This window comes from Ornithodoros turicata, chromosome 1 (assembly GCF_037126465.1).
Source record: "Ornithodoros turicata isolate Travis chromosome 1, ASM3712646v1, whole genome shotgun sequence".
NCBI classification, from domain to species: Eukaryota; Metazoa; Arthropoda; class Arachnida; order Ixodida; family Argasidae; genus Ornithodoros; species Ornithodoros turicata.
This window is the reverse complement of record NC_088201.1, coordinates 75710958-75718939: the sequence shown is the minus strand read 5'-3', so window position 1 is coordinate 75718939 and position 7982 is coordinate 75710958. Positions and strand designations below refer to the sequence as shown.

Here is a 7982-nt window from a genome sequence, read left to right as displayed (position 1 = left end):
AGAAACATACCACATGCTCAAAAACGACCACACGGATATAAAGCTAGGGTTGACGAAGTTTTACACACTTCGGCCGAAATGGGTTCGAGTGACACCCTATCAGTTTCAGTGTGTTTGCACGTACTGTGCCAACTTCGAACTTGTCGTTATTGCCGTGAACACAATCTCTGCACGTGATCTGTGTAAAGACAGCATTAAACTAATGTGTTTATGTGACCCACCAAGTGAAGCATGCCTGTTCCAGGAGTGCCAAGCATGCGCCGGAGCTAAAAAGTTAACAGTGAAGACTTTACAAATAAGTGCAGAAGATGAAGTTGTTCTCGCGTTGTGGGAGTCCGGCGACCTCATAAGAAAGACGATGAGCGGTCGCGCATTCGTCAAGGAGCTCCGCAAGGGGGTTGCACTCTTCATAAAGCACGACCACATTCGCAACATTCAGAGCAAGGCCATTTGGAATGAGAAATCTTTCCCGAGGCTCCGACACACTGTCCTTCACTTCGATTTTGCGGAGAACTGCACGATTAATTTGCCTTATGGAGTCCAGAGCCACTATTGGCAGAGAAGCCAAGTATCTCTCTACACGTGCGTTGCAACGGCAAAATCTTACACCGTTAGCCTGGCAACGGTAAGCGATGACCTGCGCCATGATACAGCGCACGCGCTTTTTGCGTTGAAGACAATATTGGACACCCTTGATGACATACTGCCGGTGTTCTCACGCGTCATCTATGTGTCGGACGGTGCAGCGGCGCATTTCAAAAACAAGTATCAGTTACACGAGATGTGCCGTAACACTCTGCTGACACTCTGGATATTTTCAGCGAGTGGACATGGGAAGAATGCCTGTGATGGAGTAGGGGGCTCGCTTAAACACGCAGCAAGTGTGTACAACATGCTGTCTCAAGCAACGGACGTAATTCGGTCGGCTCGGGACTTCGTTTCGGTGCTGACAGAACGAGGGCACGCAACGCATATCTTGCACCTGCCTTCAGATGAAGTGGCAGCATTCAGGGAATCGAAACAGACCGAATGGTCGTCGGTGCGGCCAGTACCCGGCCTTCGTTCATGTCACGTTTGGTACAAAACTGACAGAAGTGCACACGAGGATGTTTCCCTTGGGAGAACAATGCGTGAAGTGATGACCACGCTTTAATGCATCTTTAAGGCACTGTTGTCTTTGAATAAAATGTGGAAAATTAAGCGCCTGTTGATCTCATTGCCATTCCTTGTTCCTCTCTTTGCCGATTTTCCTTCATTTTTCTGCAAAGTGGAATGCTTCTGAAGTGAATATATATTCGTTATGAACTGGTACGTGTATTGTGGCTCATGCACCAGCATTTATAAACTTGTGGTGAATGAACATGCTTGAAAACAGCAAGTGATGGCGAAGTACGCCGGTCCGTCGGGCGTGGCGAAGTATGGCAGTTTGTGAGCGCTGTAACTCAGTCACGAAGCTTTTAGCAACCATGAATTGTATGTCAAAAGAAAGCTAAGGCATTCCTCGTGATCCAGAATTTTTTGTTTACAAATCCATCATGGCCTTTTTACGCACGTGCCTCGCGAACTTTGACAAAATTTTCGTATCTCTGACAGCTGCGGCGCAAATTTTATCGAAACGAAACAGAATAGGGAATTGTGCTGCACATCGTTGAACAGAGCGAAAATTAGGCTTTCGTTTAACTTGTAGCTCATTGTTTTGCTAAAATCACGAACGCAGACATAGGGGTACAAAAAATGCGTAAAATTCGGTAGGGATGGCTTTTCTGGGATTTTTTACAAAAGGTTTCGCTCGTCGGAGACAAGAATTATTAATCAGCCCCAGAGCCTATGACATGGTGAATAGGTTGTGGAAGACTGGAGGCTGTGGTCGTTACAGACGCCGGAGTAGATCGCTTCAAAGTGGGCAGAAATCGCTTCGGAGCACAGCCGTTGTTTTCACCCCTGACGCTCTTGATTTTATATCTCGCCTACCACGTCGTCTCGGTACCTGGGACCAACGCCAGTGTTCATGTAACAGGTGGGGCTATCCCATAAAAAATTACGGAAAAAATCGGAGACCCAAAGGTTAGGGCCCTGCCTGAATCTGAATGAAATCGCCCACTAAGCTTTTATTTTGTACCAAATGTTTCTGCTGTATAAAGTGCGACAACAAGTTCTCAAATGAGCTGTACTAAACTGTATGAATTTCTCCTGTGACGGGATAACAAAGCATCGTTGCACTATAGGTTAAAGGGACTCTGACCAGAAACTGTGGGAGCTCTTTCGTACCTGTAGTCAATAAAGCACCCAACAAGGACTCTCCATGCGAAAATTCACGCATTAAAACCCCACGGTTTCTCTAAACTCGAATTTTAAACATTCGACTTCATCCGAGTGCAGCACGCCTAGCGTCAAACCGAGAAAACATACGTTTATATAGAATATCCACCCTGGTCCACCATCAAGATGACGTCAACGCGGGGGCCACTCGCAACACCCACAATTGGCTCAAACGCGTCACGTGGTCACGCAATATCTGTCAATTTCCTTCATGAAATGGCATTTCTACGTTAATATGTTTTTGTTACAGAGCCTCAAAAAGAAAAATATACCCTGCATTTATCACCTGCAACAGTTTCTACGATTTTCTTTTCAATCTGTACACGGCGTTCGATATATGCTTCCGTATCCGGTCAGCTGTAATGGATGCCGTATGCCGAGCTTGCGAACTGCGAACTTGTGTGACTCCCGGTTCATCCTCTTTGTTCGGGTCATTGGGTTGGTGTTGGAGTTGGTCACCATATTCTGAACGTTTCACCTATCGTTGCGGTGTACTGTTCTTGATCTGCTGCGAAGCGACGAACCGCAACGGCAGTCACTCGCCTCAGCGAACTTCTGTCTGCTGCATCTCAAAGGAGCATGGGGACCTGATAGTACCTTCAACTAAAGAAACCAAATGTGCTCTCGTGTGGTCCTGACGGAAAAGTAGTATCAACAAGGTTAGCACATTTATTTTTCAGTTCCAAGTCTACGTACTGAAAACCATGCAGGTGCAGTCGATCATTCTCGTAGCTGTTGTGTAACGCGTATGCTTTCTTACATATCCCACAGAACCCTCCACTTTTTCGACCAAGTTATCGTCATGAGATCCTTCTGATGGCTTCTTACTAGGCTATGCCGCTCCGAAGCATTGAGATGACGAAGCGTCGTGGTAGCTGCACCTCTGCCTTCGAAAGATGAATCAGTCATTCCACACTGTGCTTACTGGCTTTGTGTAGAGTCTGGCAAATCCGACAGACTTGGACTGCCTTTTTCAAGAAAGTTTGAAATGTAAGTATGTGTATATTGGTTTCACATATCCACCACATATTGAGCGTGTGTATGATTGTACTTTATATGCTACAGCGTATCAGCGTACATTATTATTCAACACGTAGTGTGGCAAACTCGACATCAGTCACACAAAGCCAACAATTGCCTTTTCTTCAATTGCTTATTTTTATCATATCATGTTTTTGTCTATATCTCAATTTACCAACCAACAAAGTATATTATTTTAGTATAATCGTCTGATATTTAACAAGTCACAGTTTTACCATGGTTTTGGCACACTATAGCCCGAGTTGCTTATGCGTATATAAATTGAATCATCGTCATCTTCAACTGCCATTATTCAATTGAAGTGCCAGGTGGATATAATGATATGGCAAGATATATTTTTTTGCTGTCATCCTGGAATTGCTCATTTCAGAAGAATAGTCACCGTGAAGTTTGTTTTCGTTTTCAGAAACATTAAGAGAACTAAAACCAAACACTTTTCTTTCAGAGCATCCCTTATGCACCTGCATTTCAATTCCAATCTGTATTACAAGAATGACAGACCACTCAACAGAGATGAACATCTGAAAGTGAAAGAGCTGGAATGAAGATACGTTAATCTGTGTCAAAGGTTCTTAGTATGTGTGCGAGTCAAGAACATAGGTCTCAAGCTTATTCCTGTCTTCAGAAGAGGTGACAACTATGCTCCTTCTATCTATTAACCAGCTCCACTTTTTAGGGTTCCCTGTAAACTAATGGAGCACATCATGTACTACCACGTTGTCAACTAAGTTGACTCTGTCAATTTCTTTTTTTAAATTCCAGCATGGCTTTAGAAAAGGGTATTCAGGCAATAGTGGAATTCGTTCACAGCATTTCAAACTGTCTTGATTTCTGGGTCCACGTAGATGTAGTATTCTTTTTATTTTGTAAGGGCTTTTGACACTGTGCTCTACGCTCGCGTGTTGGCCAAAGTAGCCTAATTAAAATTTGATCCTGCTACCTGGATATGCAGTTTCTCAACTAACCGTAACTGTGGCGACAACTCGTGAGGAGAACCTATCATATCGCCACCATGCAGCATTTGTTATATTACAATCGCTTCACATTTTAATCTAGTCAAAAGCAAGGCCTTTTGGTGATCGGTCTTGTATAATTACGTGCCCCTCCGTTATGTAACACCACACTGGGTTCTTCAACCTATGAGAGAGAAATAAATATATTGCCAAGTAAATCGTCTACAAGGCTCGTTATTCCATTTCGCCACACTACCACAAGCAATTGTTAGAGTAGTGGCCCAGGGTATGAAGCTCGCCACTAATCATCATTCAAACAAAGTTCATAATGTAAAATGCTTTACTCAGAACACTGGCTTAACACAACAATTAAGAATAAAGAGAGTAAACGTTTCATTGCCTATCCAGGTGGCATCATCCCTCCAACAGAGAACAATCAAAAACAACATCAAAGGAGTCAAATCGGTGGTCCGCATTCCTTTCATCCAATGTATTTCATACGCTATTTGGAGGGCACTGTGCCCATCAGGCATTTTGACTGTGCATATCAAGTTGAGTGCATAGAATCTGATGCAACCTACATTGGCGAGATAGACAAAAGACGTGGGACAAGACTAAAAGAGCCAGTTGCAAGGGCTACTAATGCTTAGCTTAACTAAACAGGACCGAATCAGTCTACCACTGCTGTCCTAAGGGACATATATTTTGATGGTGCAGTAACCTTTGCTCATGACTAGCGATGGGACCCTAGAAAGTTCTTAGAATCCTGCTTTATCAGGCGTGATGCTTCAGCCTGTAATACATACCGTGGCTCCCTATCGGATGTGTAAGATTCCCTCTTAGATAGGCTGATGTGCTCATCTTTGGCCTCTGTTGTACTGATGATGCCACCCGGATAGGCGACAAAACCTTTACGCTCTGTTTTTATTCGTTGTGTTGAGCGGTGTTTGCAGTAAAGGACGCTACATTATGAGGTTGTCACCCGGCTTTTGGAATATATTTTCAAATAAAGTTGTTGTTTTACAAAGCTCAATACATTGCAGAAATCATTCTTGTTGCCTATTGTTTTGGGGGTGCCATTCTAGCAGTCACATGAAGCACTGAAGGGCCAATTTAAAAAGTAAAGGCAGTCTGATTTATGTTCTTGCCGACATGGCACAGCGTATGTACGAGGTAGTTCCATTTCAGAAGCCTGAGAACACTCAAAGCAATTAGTGTGCTAGCATCAGATATGGTGTACAGCATTACATATTTGCTTTTGCTAGGGCAACTAAGAAGGGTGGATAGAAAGGCAGTTACAACCTGTTTCCACAAAAGACACTCAGATTCATTAGCAATTTCCTCTAAGAGAGCCAAGGCTTTTTTTAGATTACTAGAACATGGGTACCTGGTTATAAATAACAAGGATTCATCTACCAGAAGTCAGTGTTTCACACACCCTGCTTTCCATCAACACCACTAAAAGGTGTGACCCCCAAACCTACACAAAATTCCTGGAGAGTCTTTACTGAACACTGTTGCTGTCCCTCTCACCAGGTGCTCTCTATGAACCCGATTCACAGTTCTGGATGCACTGCCTGAGCTAACTTCAGCATGCTTTCCCAACACGAATGGTAACTGCTATGAGGAGTGTTGTACTTACTGAAAGCAACATGAAATGCTGTACCTTGACAGGTAACGTTGATATCCTTCTTAAGACCGTAGAGAGATGTTCCTTGCTCCCTTTCTTCCAAATCTTACTATGAGACGCAAGCCCACTTGCCACCAAGCCAATGAGATGTGCCTCACAGTCAGTGCAATCAAGGGAATCAATCACTGAGGCTCAGAAAAGCTGTTTTCTATCGGGATCTGATCCAGCACTGAGCCGTGAGTAGCCCCGTGAAAGTATGAGGGTTTCTTTGAATTTTAGATGTGCCAGCATTTGTTTTCCTCCCCTCCTTCTTTTTATGTAGTAGCTGATTACTTTAGCCTTGTACTGCTTTGGAGATTGTGGAGATGATGTAAGAGGTGGAACTAGGCTTTATGCAAAATGAGGCAAAGTGTGACTATGTACAAATCTTCTGAGAATGTCTATGTATCATTCACACAAAGAGAGGATACGTGTTACATCTTTTTCCGGTTTTGATATTTATTTATTTATGAATATGTCTCAAAGGCCATTGCAGGCATTACATGAGGGGGGACATCAACATGGGTCACTTAACAAATACGGAAGTTACAAGGAACATACATATTTGGAAGACAAGACTCTATTTTTTGTTCGTTCATCAGTCTTGCTCAAGAAATTGTTCACTGTAGCAATGGTACACAATGTCACGAAAGGAGTGCTCATCTATCGTTCCGCAAGACTCATTAAAAAGGACTAGTGTTGTGTTTCAACACAACATGTTGAACTCATGAACCATGCATCATCCTGAGAGCTATAGATCATCCTAAATACAGATGCTGAATTATTTTAAATGTGATAGACGAGCTGTGCGAAGAGGTACCCCCAGTTAGGATCTTGGGTACTTGAAGCCTGTGGCATTTTCTGTGGGAAAGGCTTGCCAGACCCTCTTCACTGCACAGGCTGGGATGACCATGATCTTGTTTTTTCCAAGCTTGTGCCATACTCACCTTGCAAACTGGCGATACGCAGTGTATCTGCATCGTCTACACAGATGTACATAAAATATAGTTTAGGCAAATAGGTAACCGGTTACAGTACAGTGTGTGTGCATTGTCATTTCTAGATGTACCTGAGAGTAACTGCAGTTTACCTGCCCACACCTTGTACATTACTACACATGCTGTGTTCTTTTAGAACCCAAAATTGTTTTGCTTTTCACTGAATCGACAATCAAGAACACTCAATATCGCTAAAAACCTACGCTAAAACCTTATGCACAGGGCAATACATAAAAACGTGACTCAGGACACAGCACACTGACAATTACAAAACTCCCTATATTGGTTTTCTCCAGTTCAGAGTCGTGTACTGTATAGCCTTTTATGTGCTGCGCCCTGTACTGGAGTTTTTAACGACTTTATTGCAGGACCAAACCAGTTTTGTGCGCCCAAATTTTAACATCGTTCGACAAGGACACATGTGACTTACTTGTGAATACAGTCGCTCATAGGTTCGCGCTGCCCACGGAGTTCAATATGCGACCTTCAGGACAGTCATATTGAAGAATAGAAGTTGGAAATCTTTGTGGGTTGTAATGCACTCATACTGCAGTCATTCGGCAGTGTTTTCGAGCTCCTTGCAGCACAAGCATTCGATCTCCTTCGGCATTATGACACACCAGCCACACCGGCACCATGAACAGCAAGTGCGCATTAGATATCAGAACACGAAATTTCTAAGAACGTTTACATGTTCGATCACAGTGTGCGTTAAAAAGCTCATCGCTTACCTGAACACAGTCGACTCATGCTGTTTGCTTCATCTGTAACTGATGTTCGTAGAGCTCTAACTTCGTCTCGCATTCGCGGCATCGGCGACGTTTCGAAAGCCTACCGAGCTGTTCAGCACGCAGAATTTTCTTCTCGATGTCCCGATCGCAGAAAGGTCAGAAAGATGTTCCGGGCTCGAAGTCTCCGCATTTCTGCCTTCGACGTCCATATTGAAGATCGCTTTCCGGACGGATGCCGGCGCTCTCACAAACTCACTAACAACAGAACTTC

At 43.6% G+C, this 7982-nt stretch overlaps 1 long non-coding RNA gene across 1 annotated transcript; it reads left to right on the top strand.

The window, feature by feature from the left end:
• Nucleotides 1-2947: 2947 nt before the first annotated feature.
• On the top strand, nt 2948-4142 carry LOC135401073 (uncharacterized). Its single transcript, XR_010424717.1, has 3 exons — nt 2948-2978; nt 3091-3309; nt 3806-4142. It is a non-coding gene; the product is annotated as an uncharacterized LOC135401073 (long non-coding RNA).
• Nucleotides 4143-7982: the final 3840 nt, after the last annotated feature.